This window comes from Eriocheir sinensis, chromosome 58, assembly GCF_024679095.1.
Source record: "Eriocheir sinensis breed Jianghai 21 chromosome 58, ASM2467909v1, whole genome shotgun sequence".
NCBI classification, from domain to species: domain Eukaryota; kingdom Metazoa; phylum Arthropoda; class Malacostraca; order Decapoda; family Varunidae; genus Eriocheir; species Eriocheir sinensis.
This window is the reverse complement of record NC_066566.1, coordinates 1,567,820-1,591,121: the sequence shown is the minus strand read 5'-3', so window position 1 is coordinate 1,591,121 and position 23,302 is coordinate 1,567,820. Positions and strand designations below refer to the sequence as shown.

The 23,302-nt window shown below is 44.6% G+C and overlaps 1 protein-coding gene across 4 annotated transcripts in view; it reads left to right on the top strand.

Moving 5' to 3' along the window:
* LOC126985023 (FMRFamide receptor-like) overlaps positions 1 to 23,302 on the top strand; it is a 279,333-nt gene that overhangs the window by 113,554 nt on the left and 142,477 nt on the right. The window contains exon 10 of one of the 4 annotated variants that reach the window (XM_050839266.1): positions 16,114 to 16,236. The exons of the other annotated variants lie outside the window; for them this stretch is intronic. The gene's annotated coding sequence lies outside the window, so the exon portion shown is untranslated. Of the gene's footprint in view, positions 1 to 16,113; positions 16,237 to 23,302 lie in introns of those variants that run through there. 4 annotated transcript variants of the gene reach the window in all.

Here is a 23,302-nt window from a genome sequence, read left to right as displayed (position 1 = left end):
TGTGCTTGACGAGGTGATGCTTTAAGAACCACCAGGAGCACCACCGCGGCAGGGGATGTGGTGGTAACTCGTGCTGGTGCGTGACGGATCCGCCAGAGAGCACGGCACTTTTTCAATTCCGACATGTTTGTAATACTGGTCTCCATATCCTCTATTCACGAGAGCAGTACCAGCGTGTTTTTTTTCGATTCTTTTCTCCTTTTATCTACCTTTTTTTTACTGTAAAATAATAAAAATAAAGTCTAGGTAATCTCCCGTTCATGATTAATTACTCGTCCACATTATAAGCAACAAAGCCTCAGGTAATGAATGTTGTAACAGACGGGAAAGGAAAGACCCTAACACAAAAGCTGAAATTCTTATGGTAAATGTATGGTAAATGGAAATGGTGGCCTAAATCATCTGACTGGCTAAGAGGAGACAAGACTTGACTATCTAAATCGCGCACTAAAGGGAGGAGGAGGACTAATCATCGAAAACAAACCACCAAACCATAGACTTGTTGAACCTTTACCTCAGTGATTTCCTCTGTGGCGTGATTCCCTATCCCTCGCGTTTTGTTATTGTCAATTCGGGGCTAGACTCAGAACTTCAGCTGTAGGCTATCCAGATATCTCTCTCTCTCTCTCTCTCTCTCTCTCTCTCTCTCTCTCTCTCTCTCTCTCTCTCTCTCTCTCTCTCTCTCTCTCTCTCTCTCTCTCTCTCTCTCTCTCTCTCTCTCTCTCTCTCTCTCTCTCTCTCTCTCTCTCTCTCTCTCTCTCTCTCTCTCTCTCTCTCTCTCTCTCTCTCTCTCTCTCTCTCTCCTTTATTCAAATGTGTAATGTCCACGAGTAAATATTCATTAGTAGGAGAGTATCGATATATATTTTTCCCAATCGTGAGAGTATTTTTAGTTCAACAAGATACACATAGAGTGCCGTGATTGGTCGCCGCCCCAATCAGACGCGCGATTCAAGTGTTTCCGCCGCCTCCTCGACGTTCACTCGTTAGTGGTTTTAAAAAATGTCTTGCTGTGGAGTTCCTATCAGATGAAAACTCTCTTGCCGCGGCGGTAATGAATGTGCTTCTCGGGAACTCGTATACCCCGCAGACCTCTTTACTTGTTATATATAGGATGAGTTTTTTTTTTATGTTGGTGGAGGTAGTGATGATGTTTGTGGAGGTGCAGGTGGTGATGTTAGTGGAAGAGAACGTGGCGAAGTTGGTGTTGGAGGTGGTGATGTTGGTGGTGGAGGTTGTGATGTTGGTGGGGGTTGTGTTGTTGATGTTGGTGGAGATGTACTTTGTGAAGCTACTGTGGATAGGTATTGGAGGGAGTGGAGTTGGTTGACACTGGTGTAGAGGAGAGAATAGTGGAGCAGGTGGTGGAAGTTTATGTACGGGATGAAAGTGGTGGTGGTTGTAGTGGTAAAGTTAAGTAGTGGAAGAGTTATTTGTCATAGTTATTGAAGGTGATGGCGTTCCTGTAGGCGATATAACTTATTGGAGGTGACGAAAATGAGTTATGAAGCTGGTTGAAGTAAATGGATATGGTGGAAGAAGGGTAGTGATGGCGTAGGGTGCTTTGGTAGTTTGGTGGAAGTGGTGGAATTCAGTGGAGGAAGAGGTGGTGCAGGTTTGGGGAGTTATATATGGCTGCAGGTGGAGATGGAGATGAAGGTGGTGGTGGTGGTGATGGGGGGGGGGGGGCAGGAGCTAAACCCCTCCTTCTCTCCCTCCTCTTCATCCCTCATCTTTTTCATTCCCAACCTACGCACACGGAGCTTCTTTATTCTCTCTCTCTCTCTCTCTCTCTCTCTCTCTCTCTCTCTCTCTCTCTCTCTCTCTCTCTCTCTCTCTCTCTCATTATTATTATTATTGTTATTTTTTATTTAATTTGTTGTTATTGTTGTTGTTATGATTACGGTTGTAGAGAGTGATATATGTGGTGGTGATGGTGGTGGTGGTGGTGGTGATAGTGGTGGTGGTGACGGTAGGTGTTGAAGGGGACGTACCCGCAGTAGTAGTGATGAGATCAATAGTGGTGGCAGTGGTAGGGATGGTGTAGTGGTTGTGTTATGGTTGTTGTTTTTGGTGGTGTGGTAGTGGTGGTGGTTGTGGTTATAGTGTATTTGTAAGTTATTCTCATTGTTCTTGGTGGTGATTGCAGTACGTTATGGTGATTTTTGGTGCACTGTGGTTGAGTTTCATCTTTGTTTTCGTGGTTAATTAAGGTGATTGTGATGAAATTATTATAGTTGATGGTGTGGTGATGGTGGCAGCAAGTAATTGTGGTTAGAGTTGACTTGTATCTTTTATCTTTGTTATCCTTGCCGGTTATGTTGTTGTTGTTGGTGATAGTGGTAAGTAATGGTAGAGATAGTTGACTTGTATATTTTATCCTTGTTATCCGTGCCGGTTATGTTGTTGTAGTTGGTGATAGTGGTAAGTAATGGTAGAGATAGTTGACTTGTATATTTTATCTTTGTTATCCTTGCCGGTTATGTTGTTGTTGGTGATAGTGGTAAGTAATGGTAGAGATAGTTGACTTGTATATTTTATCCTTGTTATCCTTGCCGGTTATGTTGTTGTAGTTGGTGATAGTGGTAAGTAATGGTAGAGATAGTTGACTTGTATATTTTATCCTTGTTATTCTTGGCGGTTATGGTGGTGGTGGTGGTGACAGTAAGTTATGGTAGTGAGAGTTACGTATATTTTATCCTTGTTATTCTTGGCGGTTATGGTGGTGGTGGTGGTGACAGTAAGTTATGGTAGTGAGAGTTACGTATATTTTATCCTTGTTATTCTTGGCGGTAGTGGTGGTGGTGATGGTGGTGGCGATGATGGTCAAGATTGGTGCAGCAGAGATACCAGCCCTCTCTTGCGGATTTCCTGGGCACATAACCTTTCCCTTTACTGCGTCGCGTGTCTCATCACTAGCCAGTAAGTGTGAGTTCATGCGGTGTATTGAATCGCATATACGTTCATCTTTTTCCCTTCCTTTGTGCGCGCTTCATCGGAGGATTGGCCGCGACTCCTCCCCGCTTTGTCGCGCGTGATTAACCTAAAGTATCGACGCTTTGGAAATTACTTATGTGTGTGTGTGTGTGTGTGTGTGTGTGTGTGTGTGTGTGTGCTTTGGAAATTACTTAGCTGTGTGTGTGTGTGTGTGTGTGTGTGTGTGTGACCTATAGCGCCGGTAAGCTATTCATCTGGGCTTGATGGTCTGCCCGAGCCCGTCATGGCGCAGGCAATTGTTTATAGTGGCGCCATTATTATTGGCTCATGTTGCCCCCCGGAGCTCATTCTTCATTTCACTTGCGTTGTACAGCTTCTTCTAGAGTCCGGGTTGATAGGTGGTCTTCAGGACAGCATGTGGGTAGTCTTAGGACACTCGGCGGTGACAAAAATCCCAGGTGGCTAGCGGTGGATTCGAACCCACATCATGGACAACGCACCAAACGCGAGGCCGGCACGCTAACCACTCAGCCACCGCCTCCCGCCTCTTGTGTGTGTGTGTGTGTGTGTGTGTGTGTGTGTGTGCTTGCGAGCGTCTCCGATAAGCGCACTCTGTTCCATTAGGGAAAAAATAAACCGGCAAGATAAGATAAGAGAGAGAGAGAGAGAGAGAGAGAGAGAGAGAGAGAGAGAGAGAGAGAGAGAGAGAGAGAGAGAGAGAGAGATGAGGACGGACCGTGACACATGATACACCTTAGTAACGATCTGGTTGGGTGCTTGGTGACAGCTGGTGGGGGTGGGGGTGGTGGTAGGGGGTGATGATGGTGGGTGTGTGAGGGCGTTACCGTGTTGGCATTGCTAATAATAGATGGATTTGATTGGATTTCATTACATAGTTTTGATTCTGTAACTAATTTATCCTCGTATATGGACAATTCAGCGAGGATAGGACGTGAAAGCATAATGTATACGATTAGTTACAGTGTGGCGGTGGTGGTGGTTGTGGTGAGGGTGGTGGAGACTGCGTGGGTGTGTTAGTGTTGTTAATGGTGATGGTAGTGGTCGTGGTGGTGGAGGGAGCGAGAGTAGTGGTGATGGTGGTTGGGACTGTGTTAGTGTGTTGGTGTTCGTGACGGTGGGAGAGGGATGGAGGGTGATGGTGGTGGTGGAGACTGTGTGGGTGTGTTGGTATTGGTGGTGGTGGTGGTTGTGGTGGCATTAGTAGATTTATGTGGAGGTGTCGTTGGCGGCTGAAGTGGAAGAACATTGTGTCCGTGTCAGTATTATCTCGGAAGTTTACACACACACACACACACACACACACACACACACACACACACACACACACACACACTCGTGGAGCTCAGTAGTGTAATGGTTATGACACTCAGCTCACAACCAAGAGGTCTCGGGTTCGAATCCCGGGCGGAGTTGAGGCAGTTGGGCAGCCTTCTTTAATCGATTACCCAACAGTGAATGAGTGCCGGGTGTCAGACGGGGGGTGTGTCGCGCCGTCCGGTACCCAGAAATCCGTCACCTGAGCACCAAGCCAAGGAAGGTTACTGGTTAACGATCACGAGACCAGCGCTTGATCTGACCATGGTGAATGAATTACACTAACACACATACACGCTTAACCCGGTAGCAGCGACGGGCCAAATTTGTGGCTTTACCGTGTAGCAGCGACGGGCCAAATTTGTGGCTTTACCGTGTATCAGCGACGGGCCAAATTTGTGCCATGCTATAAACCCCCCAATATAGATGATGCATAAACTGATCACAAATGCGTTGATATATATTATGAAATGGTTTGCTGAGTGATGGTTTGTTCTCATTTTTCTCGCTTAGAGGGAAGGGCCTTTTAGAAACATGATCCCTGCAGCTACCGGGTTAAGAAAAAAATTGCACTGCTTCACAATTCTCCGTGGAAAGTAAAGAAATTCAGCATCGGGTCGCTACGTATTCCCTGATTTAAACATTGTCGGAATGCAAATAGTCACGCGCAGCGGCCCGAATATTCATGAACACAAAATCGAAAAATGGAAAGCAAAATAGTTTAAAAAATGTGCGTAACAAAAAGTAGTTGGTATCTGGTTTGCTGTAGGATTTTTTTTTTACGTGTGTGTGTGTGTGTGTGTGTGTGTGTGTGTGTGTGTGTGTGTGTGTGTGTGTGTGTGTGTCTAAAGGGTATTAACATTTTTTATCATGTAGAGATTGCTAATAAAAGACAAATTAAGTCGAACAAATACGGATATTACGTTTCTCTGTTTCCTTTGACGTTCTTTCCGCTCTTGTTACACAGTTAATTTAATTATTTTGTGTACTTTTTTATTCAAATATTTACACGTCTTTATATCTCCCTTTAACTGTATGTATCTGTCATTATGTATATCTATTCACGTTTATCTATGAGTCTGTCTATCTGTCAGTCTCGCCGTCTATGGATGTCAGTCAGTCAGTCAGTCTCGATCTGTGGCCACGTATATTTATTCACCATGTCTTCCAAAATCTATATAAACATCTACCTCTATATTTGTCCTTGTATGTCTTCTGTCTCTGTCCATCTGAGTATCTTCTTCAGTATTTCTTTATTCTTCCATTCCTATGTCTACTAATCATCCAATACGTTCACTAGTGTTAATTTATCAACCTCTCCGTCTCGTTACGTCTTCCTGTCTAATGCATGTCCGTCCTCCTAGATCTATGGTCCGTACTCTTAAGCACTTCGGCCCCAAGTTCACATTTTTGACAAGGCTTTCGTATATAGGAGTTTTAGGCCTTCCGTGAGTATTTTTTTTTCACCCCTCTAGTAGTCTGACCCTTCTCTGCACTAGTTATGAACACACACACAAAAGAAAAAAAATCCCCACTCATCAGAACCCGACAGATCTCCTTTTTGGCTTTTTAAATAATTCCTGTAAGAGCCGAGGGCGTCTATCAATACCCACCTTTGTGTCTATCTGTTACCACTTCCAATTTACTCTTGCCAATAGGGTGTATCCATTTATCCATCAGTATTTCTCTACCAATCCTGCTATTCCTATCTACCCGTGTGTCTCAGTTCACCTCATTTGCCTTCATGACAGCCGTGTGCATAATATTCTAAACAGGGGGCAAGGGAGGCACTGGCGAGGGGAAGAGGGAGGACTGGGACGGGGGAGAGGGGAGAGAAGGAGGGAGGGAAGGACACAAGGGCACACAAAGATCTGGCCCATAAATATTCCTCACAGGGACCCCGCTATAAAAATCGTCCCTCGTTCTCTCCCTCTTGCGCTCCCTCTTGCTCCTTTTTTTTTATGCGCGTTTCCCTCCGCCCGAGCGACCGACCGCCTGAGTTTCTCCTTACTTTTGTGCCCCCGTCAAGCGAGTGCCTCAAGTATGTGTGTGTGCTTGGCTGTGTGAAGGAAGTAGAGTGTGATTGAGGTGTGTATGTGGGAGGAGAGGTCAAGTGCTTGTGGCTGGGTGACCTCACTCTTGGAGCAGCCTTTTGGTAGTCCTTCCTGGGTGACGTTGGGTGAATCTTGAGGGTGAAGGCATTGGATGGGTGGCTGGGTGACCTCACTCTTGAAACACCCTCTTTGTAGTGCTTTCTGGGTGACGTTGGGGGAAGTAAAAGGCTTCTTGAGGGTGAATGCATTTGAAGGGCGGCTGGGTGACCTCTCTATTGGAACATCCTTTTAGTAGTGCTTTGCTGGGTGACTTTGGGTAAATTAAAGGATCTTGAAGGGAAGGCATTGGAGGGGGTGGCTGGGTGACCTCACTCTTGAAACAGCCTCTTTGTAGTGCGTTCCTGGGTGACGTTGGGGGAATTTAAAGGCTTCTTGAGGGGGCAAAATAACCGTGCCTTGATCCGTGAAGAAGAGAGAGGAAAAGTTTCGTCTCATGCACTGGAGTTTAATCATGAGGCTTGTAACACCGTGAATTTTCAGACTTATACATTTTTTTTTTCTTTCCTTTTTTTATTCTTTTTTCCCTCCGTGACCTGGTGGTGGTGGTGGTAGTGGTAGTTGTGGGAATTAACATCATGTAACGGAGCCGTGTTTTAAAATTGTTGGGCGTTTGTTTGTGTCCTCCCGGGAGCGTGTGCTGTTGAGGAGGAGGAGGAGGAGGAGGAGGAGGAGGAGGAGGAAGTGAAAGAGGAAGCAGGAAACATCTGGAAGGGGAAAACTAGTGAAAGGAGAACATCAATGAGGAAGAGGGCGAAGGAAGGACAGGAGGAGGAGGAGGAGTTGGAGGAGGAGGAGGAAGCAGGAAAAAATATGAAAGGGGAAAAGAAAGTTAAACAGGTTACACACGGAAACAAAAGTACATGTAGGAAGGGAAACGCGGAAGTGTGGTGAGAGGAGGAGGAGGAAGAAGAAGAGGAGGAGGAGGAGGAGGAAGGGACAAAGGAAGGAGGCAGAAGAGGAAACGGTAGTGGCGGCAGCAGTAAGAGGAGATAAAGGCGGAGGTGAAGGAAGAAGAGAAGGAAGGAAGGAAGGGACGAAGGAAGGAGACAGAGGAAGAGGAAGCGCTTGGCGGTAGTGGTCGCAGCTTTAAATTCCAGACACTGCGAACGCTCTCTATATACGCACACACGCCGCTGAAATGCTTAAGTTATGCCTTTCATTACAGTTCAGACATACTTCTCCCAGACAGCCTAGCGTTAGCGGACCGGCGGGCGAGCGAGCGAGCGAGCGAGCGAACGAGCGGGCGGGCGAGAGAGCGAGCGGGCTGGTGTTCAGTTGTGGTCGTTTTAAGTCTTGTTCTTGTTGCTGTTGTTCTTTTCTTTTACTTTTTTCTTCTTTTTCTTTTTTTCTTCTTCTTCTTCTTCTAGTCTTCATCGTGCCTCTCCACATCCCTTTTTCTCCGCTCCTCCTCCTCCTCCTCCTCCTCCTCCTCCTCCCGTTCCAGCAGACGGGAACAAAAACCCGCCAGCAGCTTTTATTCGCTTCATCTTTTTTTCTCCTTCTTCTTCTTCTTCTTCTTCTTCTTCTTCTTCTTCTTCTTCTTCTTCTTCTTCCTCTCCGTCTCCCCTTCGGCGTCCGTGATCTTGCCTGGCAGAGGTTCGACAGTGTTTGCATGGCCCCGCTGCGAAGGCTCCGCGTGTTCAGATGTGTGAGTCACCCTTGGGATTGCTGTGGGCGTGTGTGTGGGTGATGGAGGGGTGAAGAGAGGGAGGTTTGGTTTTAGGCTTAAGGTTCTTTGGTTACGGTAGAGGAAACAGCTTACACACGCACACACTAATAAACAAACGTAAATAAATTAATAAATAGATAAATTGATAAATAAATAAAGGAAGAAAGATAGGAAGATAGATTAGAATGATAGGAAAGAAAGATAGAAAGAAAGATAGGAAGATAGAAAGATAGGAAGGGAGAAAGAGATACATGAATAAATAAATGATTGAATAAATAAATAAAGAATTAAAAAAAAAGAGAAAATAACTCAAAATATCGATCAAACAAAAAACAAAATACATCTTAATCAACACTACCAGGAGATGCTAAGACCAATTCATCAGTGTAGTTCCAGAGGTCTTGGTTTCTCCGCCTCGAGTCTACATACAACTGCGACATGACGTGAACAACATCTCGAATTCCTGAAGCTTCGGTAACAACAACGCCCACTTTTCTTAATCACTTTATCGACACTTCTCATTCGTCACCTAATGGAGGCTTCCCTAAAAGTCTCGACGGATTGCATGATGCTGATTTGAATTCCGTTTCCTTGTCGATCGTCGTTTGAATGTCACGCGAATATGGCGTGGAAAAATATAACGTTCTTTTTCTGTTGATTCTCATACTCCTAACGCGCTGACTTGAAACTCCATGTGCTAATGTAAACTGGTATCGTATCATCCCCGCCTCTGTGTCCTCCTCCTCCGCATCCGTTCCTTGTGGTTTCCTTTGATGCTTTCTTAGATCTGTTTGTGTTTCGGTCTCCTGCAGTGCCGCGTCCGAGTCAAAAGCAAACACTCTCTTCCCGGGACCTCTGCGTAGTGAGATATTGCCTTTTAATGTTGTTGCCAGATATCAGCTTACCGCATTTCTCATGTATCGCATTTTCCATTTTTCGACACAACTATTGCCGCAAAAATATCGACACTTAACTCTAATGCCACTAATTTTAATTGTAGATCGTTAGTGGTGTTTATAGGGCAGTTTTAAGGCCTGGAAATGATGTATGCAATGTTCTGAGTATACGAGAATCTGGCAACCTTGTCTCATACCGTTATGGTTGTATTTTAAAGCATTTCGTCGCCAAAGTTCACGTATTTGACAAGGCTTTTCCAGGAGTTTTGAGCATAAAAGTATTAAGTACAAAAGTAACAGTAGACGAAAAGACGAAATGTATAAAAGCACCAAGAGTATATAAAAGTATAGAGCATAGAAATATGTAAGTAACAGGAGTATAGAAAAGAATAAAGGATAAAAGTATAAAAATAAGACGAGTAGAAAAGTATAAAGCATAAAAGAAAAGAGTAACAAGAGTAGAAAAGTGTGAAGCATAAAAGTATAAAAGTAGTGCCTGTAAAAAAGTATTGAGCATAAAAAAGTATATAAAAGTAACAAGCGGTATAGCAAGTATTGAGCACGGAAAACAAAACCCAATTATGAAGAGCGGATTACAGGCAACTCTTTACCGTCGGAGCGTCTGGCTGATTGGCTGGATGGATCGCTGTATCGGCGTGTTAATTAAGAAGGGATCAGCGACGCCATCACAGTTCATTAAAGCCGCGTGAAAAAATAGCCGCGTGTTGGAGTGAAAGGCGGGGCAGTTTGTTTTCCCTTCCTTTTTATTACATCAGTGGTGGCAGCTCAAGGGCGTAACGAACAAACAAGTTAAGAGACTCTGGCCTGACGCACCGTTACACCCGCGAGGGAGCTCAAGACCCACTGCTACTGGTTCCGCCACTCCTACCTCAGCTATTACTCGCGGACTTTTTTTCAGTTCCTACTTTTTGCGATCGATTTGTTATTTGATATATTTGGTAATGCGGTTTTCAGAAATTTTTTATTTTATGTGTTGGAATTCTCTTTTCATATTAATTTTTTTCGATACATTTTTCATGTAATTTACATAACCACGGCCGCCACAACCGCCTGGGCACCAACATCGCGTTTGTTAATTACCTTTCATTCATTTTTTAATACGTTTAAATACTTTTATGTAACAATTCAATAATTGCTCCGTGGTGTAGTGGTTGGCACGCGTAGCCGGGTATGCGTGGGTGTGTTTCATCCTGGGCACGGGCAGCTGGGGCCCAGCCTACCGGGTTGCTCATCCTCCCCTTCGGGCTTGTCGATATACGAGTACCTGGGAAAACCTGGGGAAGGCAAACTTTGGTAACCCGGGTGTCACACTTGGCCTGTGTCACGCACTTGTGGGTACAGCAGGCTTAAGGGCTGAGGTGACGGAGGTGACAGCCGACGCAACGCTCAGGTACAGCGTATGTTACCAAGTTTATAGAGGAAACAATCAAACCTGGTCTACGAATCAGGTGTACGGTGAAGGAAATAGTATACGTGGTTGTCCTGCTAATAAATACATAATATACAGCATAAGCGGTGGTTGGGTAGGCTTGCGGGTGTTAGAGGCAGACGGTGCAGTGTTGTCAGGAGCTGGTACGTGTAGGCCGACGGGCGCCTTGTATTCTTCCTGTATCCTTGTGCTACCTGTGTGTCCCCTGTGCGTGTCGCCCGTGCCTGCTGCTCCCGTGTTGGATATCATGCCTGCAATCCTCACTGCTTGTCGAACCTCCTTCCTGTGGTGGTATTCTTAGACGACCCAGCCTCTCACATCAACAATTTCCAAAGACCAAAACGGAGATCAGTCGGGTTCTAATGAGTGTTTTTGTAGGTTCATGGTACAGAAGAAGGGCCACACTACCACCAGGGTTATTAAACTACCCCTGGAAAGGCCCACAACTCCTATGAAAGCCTTGTCAAATATGTGTGCTTGGGCGAGGAAGTGTTTGACAATCTGGCCAAAAAAGACATTAGGTTCCTCCCTTGCTATGCTGGAGGGGGGCAATGATCCTGTTGACTGTTCCAGCACCGCCGCAACACATTTATTCAAAGTTGTTTTTGTGTTAAAGTTGTGGAGGGAAACAGTTTTACGTCCACTCCAATAACAACATAAGGTTAATTATTTTTTTATCTCGCTTTCTTTTCTTGCATTTAAAGGCGAGGAAAATATTCGTCTGTGATAGCAATCGTCAATACAGGGTCAGGAAGAACAGAGAATATTGAAGAGAAGAAGGAGGCGGAAATGGAAGAGAAAACGAGGAATACAGAAGAAGAAGAAGAATCACGAGAATATTGAAGAGAAGAAGGAGGCGGAAATGGAAGAGAAAACGAGGAATACAGAAGAAGAAGAATCACGAGAATATTGAAGAGAAGAAGGAGGCGGAAATGGAAGAAAAAAAAACAGAGAATAAAATGATAATGTAGAAGAGAAACAGGAGAAATAAGAGGAACCAGAAATAGAGCACAGCGGTAATGAAGAGATGGAGGAGGAGGAGGAAGAATAATTTGAGAGGAAACACGAGCATAAGTAGGAGGAGGGAAAGATAGGGAACTGGAGAGGAAAAGGAAGAGAAACCAGAAAAGAAAAAGAAGAAATAATAATAATAAGAAGAAGAATAAGAATAAGAATAAGGTAATGAAACGAAGAAGGAAGAAAAGAAAGATGTGGAAATGGAGAAACTGTATAAGAAAAAAAATCTCTTCACCACCACCACCACCACCACCACTACCACCAACACAAGACAGGTGCTTCACGCGTTAGGTTACAGAGCAGATGCATTCAAGGACCTCGGTTCCCTCTCGCTTCCGTCACGCCGCCGCACCCACGGCAATCACGGCTTTCCGCTGAACGTTAATCACCGCCGTTCACTTATTGGAAGATGATACTTGTTTGATTACACTAATGGAGGGAAGTGGGCTGATGATGAGGCCCTGGAAGTTTTGTGTTTGTGTCGATTGGTTTGGTAAAGGATAAAGAGGAGGAGGAGGATTAATTGTGGAGGAGGATTAATTGTTTCATGAAGGAAGAGGGGTATGGGGGGTAAGAGGGAAGGGAGAGATAGGAGGGGACGGTAGGGAAGAGACAGAGATAGGGGATAAGGAGAGAGAGAGAGAGAGAGAGAGAGAGAGAGAGAGAGAGAGAGAGAGAGAGAGAGAGAGAGAGAGAGAGAGAGAGAGAGAAGGAAGAAAACAAGACAAATAGAAAAGAAAAAAAGGGAAATGGGAAGGGAAGGGGAGGATAGGGGAGGGGTGGGAAAGAATAGGAAAGGAAAGGAAAGGAAAGGAAAAGAAAGGAAAATAAGGGAAAGAAAGGAAAGGAAAGGAGAGGAAAGGAAAAGAAAGGAAAGGGAGGAAAGAGGAGGATAGCAGAGAAGAGAAAAGAAAATATAGAAAAAAAGAAAGGAAAGAAAGAAAAGGAGAATGGAAGCCGCGAGTGTGTGTATGTGTGTGTGTGTGTGTGTGGGGGGGGGGGGGCGGAAGGGAAGAAGGGGGGGCGGCGAGGGAGGGAAGAAGGGGGGGGAGGTGGGCTGTGATGGCTCTCCAACACACATCATAATCTTAACTTGGGCTAAACTTCCTTAAGCTTCTTCGGTAACAACACTCGACCTAATGAGGATGATCGTGGGCCGGAGGAGGAGGAGGAGGAGGAGGAGGAGAAGACAAGCAGCTCTCATTAGTCTCAACCCGCAAACTCTGACGATTCATGTAGTTTTTCAAGGTCATAGATAAGGTCATCTCTCTCTCTCTCTCTCTCTCTCTCTCTCTCTCTCTCTCTCTCTCTCTCTCTCTCACCATGACACGTTTCTTTCTTTTTATTAACATCTTCGGTAAGTGAGTCGTACGTGAAGGACACAAAGAAAACGATGTAGACCAAAACAAAAGGGTCGTGCAGCGTGTCGGAACCGTTGACAAATTATCGTACTCAGAGCCGCGTATTTATCTGTTTCTGGCCCGTAACTGTTGCCAAGAAACATCAATAATTAACCATTTAAACGATGACCATATATGAAGGCAGTTATTTGGGTGATGCAAGCAGTTTTGGGGTCGGAAATCGGCAAACATTAGAGGCAGAGTACGATAATCTGGCAACGTTGTGTGTCGGAATTATCATGGAAGAAAAGCACCGTTGCCAGATCCTCCCGCTCAGCCTCTCGCATTTACCGATCTCCGACCCAAAAACTGCTTTCTCCACCCAGCTAACTTGATTAATTTGTATATATCCTTAAAGTGGTTAACCCCTTGGATGTGGATTTCCTACAAGAAGACATCACCAAGCTACAGGAATGGAACAAAAAGTGGCTGGTGCAATTCAATGACGAAAAATGTAGTCCAGCATACCAATACCACATGGGAAACACTCCACTATCCACCACAGAGGCAGAGAAAGACCTGGGAGTATATGTTATCAGGCTACCAGTGAAAGCCAAATCCGGGCCTGTCGCAGCGGAGGGGTTAATGACATGTCTTTTGGTAATAGTTAAAGATCAGAAACTGGTAAGAGGCTCTGAGTAGGACAATCTGGCAACGCTGGAGAAAAGGGGAAGTTGGGGAGGGAAAAACCGGCGCGTGTTTGATTTTTTTTTATGAATATTCTCCTGAGGGCAAATGAAGCGTGTGTGGGAATTAAGGAGGAAAGGGGAACACAGGAAAAAACGGCCACTCATAAAACCGTCTTTTTTAATCAACTTTCCCGTGGGCTTAATGAACCGCGCGTAGGTCTAAGGAAAAAAAAGATATGGAAGAGGAAATTACATACACAGTACATCACATCACACGAGGAGAAAACATCCACTCATCAAATCGTCTTTTTTTAATCAACTTTCCCGTGGGCTTAATGAACCGCGCGTAGGTCTAAGGAAAAAAAAGATATGGAAGAGGAAATTACATACACATCACATCACATCACACGAGGAAAAAACAACCACTCATCAAATCGTCTTTTTTAATCAACTTTCCCGTGGGCTTCATGAACCGCGCGTAGGTCTAAGAAAAAAAAAAGAAATGGAAGAGGAAATTACATACACATCACATGCTTTAATTATGACAACACCGCCCTCGTATGGAGTATGCATCTCATGTGTGTGTGTGGGGGGGGGGGGTCCACTCACACAGCTCTCCTTGACAGAGTGGAGTCAAAGGCTCTTCGTCTATTAAGCTCTCCTCCTCTTACTGATAGTCTTCTACCTCTCAAATTCCGCCGCCATGTTGCCTCTCTATCTTCTATCGATATTTTCATGCTGACTGCTCTTCTGAACTTGCTAACTGCACACGACTTTCTACTCATTCTCATCCCTATACTGTCCAAACCCCTTATGCAAGAGTCAACCAGCATCTTCACTCTTTCATCCCTCACGCTGGTAAACTCTGGAACAATCTTCTTTCATCTGTATTTCCTCCTGCCTACGACTTGAACTCTTTCAAGAGGAGGGTATCAGGACACCTCTCCTCCCGAAATTGACCTCTCTTTTTGAACACTCCTTTGACCTCTGTTTGGGAGCAGTGAGTAGCAGGCTTTTTTTTTTTATTCTTTGCGCCCTTGAAGGGGAGAGCGTGCACGTGTTACACAGTTTTTTTTATTAATATTCTCCCTTATTAAATTAACAGTGAGTGGGAATAAGGGGGGAAAAGGAGGGAATGGAGGGGCAACAGGCACGTTTTAAACCATCTTTTCATCAACATTCAGGCTGACTAGATGACCCGTGCGTGGGGTAAATACGAGAAGCATGAAGGGGGGGAAAGCCAGCAGGGTCGCGTCATATTCTTTTATACAGTATTCTCAAAAAACATATGAACCGTGAATGGGAGTATGGAAAAAAGGGCATGGAGGGAGAAGCCAACACACACATCATATAACATTTTTTGATGAATGTAAGTACCACCTCTGCGCTAAATGGACGGTGTGTGAGAGTCAGGGAAAGGAAGGAGATACTATGCAGATGTCATTTGTCAATCAGTATACACACGTGCTATATAAGGACGAAAAATGAGGAGGCAAAAGAAGGCACGTATCACATATTTCAAACTATCCCTGAAGACTAACTGCACCATGCGGGGGAAGAAGGAAAAAAAGAGGAGGGGGAAACCAAACACACGTATCATATAATTTTTTTTTTGGACTAAATGTGTGGGAGTTAGAAAAAAAGGAAGGAGGGGAAACTTAAGGCCATGTCATTCAGTTTTGTTAACCCATATACTCCCGTGGTAAATGATGGGCATAAAGGAAAAAGTGGACCTATCTACCACATTTTTTAAGCTGTATCCCCGAAGACTAAATGGGCCGTTTGTTGGATAAAGAAAAAAAGGATAGGAAGGGGAAGTCTGACTCACGTATCACACACTAGTTCTGATCACCATTCACCCGGACGAAAGGGTAAGATAAGGGAAGGGAAGGCAAGAGAAGGGAAATTAAATGAAGGGAAGGGAAGGGAAGGGAAAGTAAACTAAAAGAAAGGGGAACAAAGGGAAGGGAAGGGAAAAGAGTATAGGGAAACCAAGAGGAGGGAGACGGGGTGGGGGAGAAGGGTTAAAAAAGAAGGGAGAAGTGGGGGAGGGGAAGGGAAGGGGAAGAACACGGCCTCCATTCCACGTTGGGTCGAGGTCACTAGTCCGCGGGGAAGGGTGAAGATAATAGACGGCAAATCCACAGTAACCAAGGCCGTGTGTGTGTGTGTGTGTGTGTGTGTGTGTGTGTGTGTGTGTGTGTGTGTGTTTACGTAAACTCTGCACAAACACCGCCATAGTTTCACACAGACTCGAATATTTATAAACATAGAGAGAGAGAGAGAGAGAGAGAGAGAGAGAGAGAGAGAGAGAGAGAGAGAGAGAGAGAGAGAGAGAGAGAGAGAGAATGGAAAGTGAAGGAGTTTATTCTGTAACTAAAAAAAAAAAAATAGGAATATGAACTAAACTTTATTGTTATGGGAGAACTGTGTGTGTGTGTGTGTGTGTGTGTGTGTGTGTGTGTGTGTGTGTGTGTGTGTGTGTGTGTGTGTGTATCACATTGGCTCGCTCTGTCTCTTTTCTCATTTTATTCTCTCTCTCTCTCTCTCTCTCTCTCTCTCTCTCTCTCTCTCTCTTCTTTCTTCCCTTCCCTCCCCCTCGTGCTTTCGCCTCCACTCCCTGGGAAACAACAACAGCTGAAGTGCGTTATTTGTCTTCACTTAAGGCGAGAAAGACCTGTCTCCTGCCTCGCGTGTGCCTTGAGCGGCGAGGAAAACAGCGACCACTGACGGCCGAGGCGGAGGACCAGGAGAGGAGAGAAGGAGGAAGAGGAAGAAAGGTGTTAAAGGTTAGAATTGTGAGGAAGAAAGTGAGAGAGAGAGAGGGAACGAGGGAGGAAGAATGGAAAGAAGATGAGGAGCTAAAAGAAGAGGAAGGGAAGGGAAGGTGAGGAGTTGGGATGTAGACGGGTGGGAAAGATGAAGGGAGAAGAGGAGGATGAGGAAGAGACAGAAAGATGTTGAGAGGAAGGAGCGAGAGTGAGGAAGGAAGGGAGGGAAGGGAACGTGAAGTAAGAATGAAGAAGGGAAGAAAAATTGAACGGGAAAGAGAGGACCAAGGAGAAAGATGTTGATGGGAGGTGAGAGTGAGGAAGGAAGAAAGAAAGAAAGAAAGAAAAGTGCAAGAATTGAGGGAAAAGATAGTAGAGGAAAGGAAAAAAATCATGATGTAAAACGTTGGAAAGTATAATGGGAAAAGAGAAGGAGGAAGAAGAAGAAGAAGAAGAAGAAGAGTAAGATGTTGCGAAAATGTGAAAAGTAAGAATGAGGGACGAAGGAAGGAGTCAAGAGGTATATAAGAAAGAGGAGGAGGAGAGAACAAAAGGAAGAGGCGGAAAGAAGAGGATCAGTTAGAAGAAGAGAAAGTGAAGGAAGAAGGGAGAGGAACGTGGAGTGAGGATGAAGATGGGTAGAAAAAATGAAGGAAAAAAGGAGGAGATAGAAGGGGAGGATGATGTTGAGGGGAAGAAGTGAGTGAAGAAGGAAGAAGAGTGCACGAGATAAAGGAGAGATGTTGAGGGGAAGAAGTGAGTGAAGAAGGGAGGAAGATGACACTAAATAAAGGAGAAAAAAGGAGAAAAGGAAAGGGGAAGATTCAGGATGTAGATAGGAAGAAGAAGTAGATAGAAGAAAAGGGGAAGAAGGAAGATGAAAGAGTGGGTAAAAAAAAAGTGAAAGGGAAAAAGAGGAAATACTGGAGCTTGAGGGAGGGAACTTAAACTTGAGAAAGATGTCAAGGGAAAGGAACTGAGGCAAAGAAGATAAATAAGAAATAATGAGAAAGAAAATAAGAAAATGAGGAGAGAGAGAGAGAGAGAGAGAGAGAGAGAGAGAGAGAGAGAGAGAGAGAGAGAGAGAGAGAGAGAGAGAGAGAGAGAGAGAGAGAGAGAGAGAGAGAGAGAGAGAATAAAGTAAAGTAAAATTTGAGGCATAAAAAACCTGTAAACATGAAAACAGGAAGAAGTGGAAATGAAATGACGATCAAAAAATGGAGACGAAAAAGATGAGGAGAGAGATAAAAATGGGAGCGGCAAACTGTTTCTATTTTCCATTCATTCCACACAACAGCTGACGGACCGTACTCACGCGCGCAGTGCCGGCTCGGTCTGGTGCTGCTGGTGGTGGGTCTGACGAGCTGGCAGCAAGGGGGATGGCTGGGCTAGGGGGGGTAGTAACCGTCTGTTCCGTCCTCTGCTGCAAATCAATGGAAAATAGAAATGGTTGGGGAACAGAAACGCGTGACAAAGGACAAGTTCACGAAGGACAAAGGAGGAAGAATGGAGATAAGAGGAAAGATGAGGGAGGAGGAGAGAAAGAGGGATAGAGGGGAGGAAAATGATGTAGAGGAGGAAAGTTGAAAAAGAGAGAGATGAGTATGATGATAGGGAAATGGAAGAGGGAAAAAATTAGAGGATAGTAAGATAGAGGAAGAAGAAGGGAAGTAGAGGAAAGAAAAGGAGTAAGATAAAGAAGAAGGAAGGTAGATGAAAGAGAGGGAGAGTAGGATGATAAAGAAGAAGGATATTTGAAAAGAGGAAGAGAGGGGGAAATAAGATGATGAAAAAGGGATTTGTAAAGAGGGAGAGAGGGAGAGTAAAATGAGGTAGAAGGGAGGTAAAGGAGAGAGGAGGAGAGTAAAATGATGATGAAGGAGATGGGGAAAGAGGGAGAGAGAGGCAGTTAAGATGATCAGGAAGGAAGAAGGGAGAGAAGAGCAGAAGTGGAATGAGAGAGATGAAGGAAGTTAGAAGAGGGAGAGAAAGATGCTGAGGAAGGGAAGGAGGTAACTGATGAGAGAGAGAGAGAGAGAGAGAGAGAGAGAGAGAGAGAGAGAGAGAGAGAGAGAGAGAGAGAGAGAGAGAGAGAGAGAGAGAGAGAGAGAACATTACTAACAGAAGCAACTCAATTTCTCTCCCACACTCACATAATACACATTCCATCATCACTTACTGACCGTGGAAAGCCGTGGACATTCTCGGGTAAGGAGGGGGAAGGAAGGAAGGGGAGATGTAGAGGGAGAGGGGGGAGGGGAGAAAATGAATGGGAAAAAGGGGAGGGAAAGGGAGGGAGCGACGCAAGACGTGGGAGGAAAGGAAAGAGGGAAAGGAAAAAGGAGGAGGAGAAAGATGAAGGGGAAGGGAGAGAAGATATAGAGGGAGGGGAAGGAAAGGGGAGCAAGATTGAGAGGGGAGGGAGAGAACGAGAGGAAGAGGGAGGAACACAACAGATAGAGAAGGGAAAAGAGGGAAAGAAGGAGGAGGAGGAGGAGGAGGAGGGATATGAAGGGGAAGGGAGAGGGGGGAAGATATAAAGGGAGGGGAGGAAGAATATGAGGAAAAAAGGGAGGAAGAGGGAGCACAGCAAGATAGGGAATGGGAGAAGGGAGGAAAGAAAGAAGAAGGGAGAGTAAAATATAGAGAGGAGGAGACTTAGAAGAGAAGGAGGAGAAGGAGGAAATGGAGAGAAGGAAGGGAGGAGGAGGAGGAGGAAGGGAGGGGAAAGAAGGAGAAATATGACATAATTATTGGTAAAGAAGAGGAGGGAAAGGAGAAGAGAAAGATGTTAGGAAAGAAAGGAGAAGGAGGAGGAGGAGGAGGAGGAGGAGGAGGAGGAGGAGGAGGAAGGGAACCTTATATTCTTCATAAATCATTGCGTGTTCCAAGTGGCGGAGGAGGAGGAGGAGGAGGAGGAGGAGGAGAGTGAGTGGGTGGAGAGCAGTGGTGTGTGCAGAAATAGGGGAAGAAGGAAGGAACGAGGAAAAGGAAGAGGAAACAGGAGGAGGAGGAGGAGGAGGAGGAGGAGGAGGAGGAGGGCGGTCAGACAAATGGGATGATTCAATATTCTTTCCTCCACCTCGCATATTTCCTCCTCTCCTATTTGTGTGTCGTTCTGAGCTCCTCCTCCTCCTCCTCCTCCTCCTCCTCCTCCTCTTCCTCTTCCTTTTCTCCTCCACTTCTATATTCAATTTCCTTTCCTCCTCTGTAGTCTTAATATTTCCTCGTTTTATTCTCTGATCCTCCTCCTCCTCCTCCTCTCTCTCTCTCTTTATTAGTCCATTATGTCCCTTTCAAAGTCTTTATCATGAATTCCTCCTCCTCCTCTTCATTCTCCTTCTCCTCCTCCTCTTTATTCTTCTCCTCCTCCTCCTCCTCCTCCTCGTTTCCTTTCTATTCAGCTCCAAATCAGATCCTCGAATGCATGTAGATGGACGCTCAAAAGACTGACAAGCCTGACTCAACACAACACAACTTCCGAAGCCCCGCGGCCACATCTTTGCATTAGCGTCAGAATGCACGAAGAAGAAGGACGGCTCGGGGCCACAGATCCACGGTCCAACACAGTGATATCCTTGTAAGCCCTCCTACTGTTTTCGCTGCTGGTCACTCTATTTTGGTTTGTTGTGGATGGGTTAGTGGACCTTGAGCCTCGAAACTAAGCTGTGTTCTCTGTAATAGTCAGGATTTCTAATTGGCAATATAGATACTAAGTTTTTCTTTGTATTGGTGAAGCAAGTAAGGTCAGAGGCGTACAGGACTTTTAATTTTTGTATAGGTAAAGCAAGGAAGGTCGGGGGCGTACCGTACTTATAGTTGCGAGATTCAGAGTCTGTATGCCCTCTGTATCAACACCTCACAGTATATACAAGGAATAGTCATCGTTTTTATTATTACAGACAAGGAGGCAGCTGAAGGGCAAACAAAATGAAAGGAAAAGACAAAGTAAAGAGATAAAAGAAATTAAAATACCCGCTGGTGCCGCTCATGCAAATAGTGGTTGATAGAGTAGCCAAAAAATGAGTTACAATTGCCTGGGAGTTGTCTTACTATTTCTGCTTCTCTCCTTCTTCTCTCTTCCTTTCCTCATTTATATGCATCATCTTCCTCTTTCTTACTCCTTTCCTTCCAATAAACTGTCAGCATATATTTTAAGAACGTTTCCTTGGACATTTATTTTTATTTAGTTTTATATAATTTTCCTTTTAGGGGGAAATACTGACAAAGCAGCTTACGCACTATGTCTGTCTAAAAGAAATAGCACATGGTTCGGGTGATTTTGGTATCTAAGAAAGCCGTTTTGGTTGTATTTTGCATTTTTTTGTGATAGCTTGATGTCCAGATACATGAATGTACTCTGATATGTCCAGGAAAAAATATATAGCACATGTCTTGGCTAGTGATAGATCTCTGTGCCGGGAGGGGAACAAGAGAGCGCCTTAGCTAGCTCGCCGTTATGACCAGAGATATTGCGGGGCCTTGGGAGTGATCAGACCTTCTCGTACTGGCGTGAGGAGAGGCTGGCATCATTGTGCGTCCTGCAGCTCATTGGAGGTCTAAGAAGGTTTTTTTTTAACCCATCCGCTGCGATTGGTACGTATTTCGCCTTCACTGGTAGCCATATCCTTTTAAGAACGTATACCATTATTTTTAAGGCCTGAGACGCAAAAAAAAGGGAGATGGAGAAACAGAAGGGAGGATAGATAAGGGAAGAAAAAGAAGATCATGGACTTGGGAGTTAAAGAAAGGGAGGTAGAGGGGAGGAAAGGGGAGATGAAAGGAAAGTGGGAGAGTATAGGAAGGCACAAAGAAACAGGTAAAATAAATAAGTCTCTCCTCGCGGTTGGGTGTTATTGATTAAGTCACGCCCAGGAGAGATCGATGCGCCCCGGCCGAGGAAATAAATGGCGCCTGACTAAATTGATCAAGCTTTTTTTTTTCTTTTTTCTTCTCATGACTTGAAAAAAAAGACCTTCGTTGGTTTCTTTCCATCTTCTCTACCTCTTTATCCTCCTTCATCACCACCATGACCATCTCCTCCTCCCCCTCCTCCTCTTCTTCTTTCTCTTTTTTTTCCTCCTCTTCTCCTCCTCCTCCTCCTCCATCTTCTCTGCCTCCTTATCCTCCTTCATCACCACCATGACCATCTCCTCCTCCTCCTCTTCCTCTTCTTCTTCTTCTTCTTCTTCCTCTTTTTCCTCCTCCTCCTCCTCCTCCTCCTCCTCCTCCTCCATCACCAATTCATTATGAAATTACCTTCATTAACTCTTCTTCTTCTTCTTCTTCTTCTTCTTCTTCTTCTTCTTCTTCTTCTCCTCCTTCTTCCAGACATATTTCTTATTGATGACCTCATTTTTTCTTCTTTTCCTGATCGCCGTCATTGAGAGAGAGAGAGAGAGAGAGAGAGAGAGAGAGAGAGAGAGAGAGAGAGAGAGAGAGAGAGAGAGAGAGAGAGAGAGAGAGAGAGAGAGAGAGAGAGAGAGAGAGAGAGAGAGAGAGAGAGACCCTTCTTGTGTTCTTTTTCTCCTTTCCCTCCTATCTCCTCTCTTCTCCTCACACCACTTTTTCCCTTTTTTATTAATTTCGTCTTTTTCTCTTTCCATCCTTTCCCTTCCTCTCCTCATCCGCTCTTTTCTATTCTCCTCCTCACCAAAAGAAAGTAGGGGTGGGGGGGAGTGTGATGGGGGAAGGAAAATAAGGAAAAAAGAAGTAAGGGGAAGGATGAGGAGGTAGAATAAAGGGGGGGGGGGGAGTGTGATGGGGGAAGGAAAATAAGGAAAAAAGAAGTAAGGGGGAGGATGAGGAGGTAGAAAAAAAAGGGGGGTAGTGTGTTGAGTGTGATGATGAGTGTGATGAGTGATGATGAGTGTGATGAGGAGTGTGGTGATGAGTGTGATTATGAATGTGATGAGTATGATGAGTGTTGTGATGAGTGCGATGAGTGTGATGAGTGTGATGATGAGTGTGATGAGTGTGATGAGTGTGATGATGAGTGGATGAGGAGGAACAATAAAACAGAGGAGTGTAAATTAGAAAGCAAAATAAAAGAAAAAAAATTAAAATTTGGGCCACAAGAAAAAAAACATGGAAGGGTAAAACAGTTGGTAGGGAATAACTTCATCCACCTCCACTAACTTTTTATTCTTTTCATTTATTCTTTTCCACTCACGCACTCCAACCCCTTTGCTATTTCTTCTACTCCCTCCTCTACTCCCCTCTTCTATTCGCCCTCTCTCTCACCCCCCCCTCTCTCTCTCTCTCTCTCTCTCTAGTTCCGTTCTATCTTTTTTTTTCCTTTTTCCCTCTTCCCCTCCTCCTCGTTAATACCTTCTTTTATGTTTCCCTTAATTTTTTTCCTTCTCTTCTGTTCTCCCACATTTTCCCAGAGGAGGAGGAGGAGGAGGAGGAGGAGGAAGGATGGGGACAGCAAGAGAGAGAATGAGAAGAGGAAATGAGAAGAAAAAATATAAAGGAAATAGAAAAAGAAATATGAGAAGTTGGGGAATGAGAGACAGAGAAAAAAAAGGGCTTACGGGGAGCCTGGAAGGAGGAGAGTGAGGGGAAAGGAGAGGAAGAGGAGGAGGAGAAGGAGGAGGAGGCATTACTGTGTTTTGTGGGGCAAGACAATAGTAGTAATTATAGTTCAACTTCCAGGAAATGGGCCTTGGAGATAAGATGAGAAAAATATTACACTATTCATCAATATCTATCTAACAATCTATCTGTCTATCCATCCATTCATCTATCCATCTGTCAATCCATCTACAACTGCTTATCTATCTATCAGTCTTTATTTAACTATGTAACCTTCTTTATTTAATCTATCAGTAACTCGGTATCCATCTCTATATCTCTCTAGCTGTCTTAAACCATGTATCTATCAGTGACTCCCTATTCCTCTATCTATCTATTTATCAGTAACTTTTTGTATGTCTATGAATGACCTTGTATTCATCTATATCAATCAGTCTATCTATATATATCTGCCCTTCTGTCTTTGTGTCTGTGTAAATCCATGTCCCTTTGTCTGTCTGTCCTTTTGAATCCCACCTACGCTTTGTCTCGCTGTCTATATCCGTCT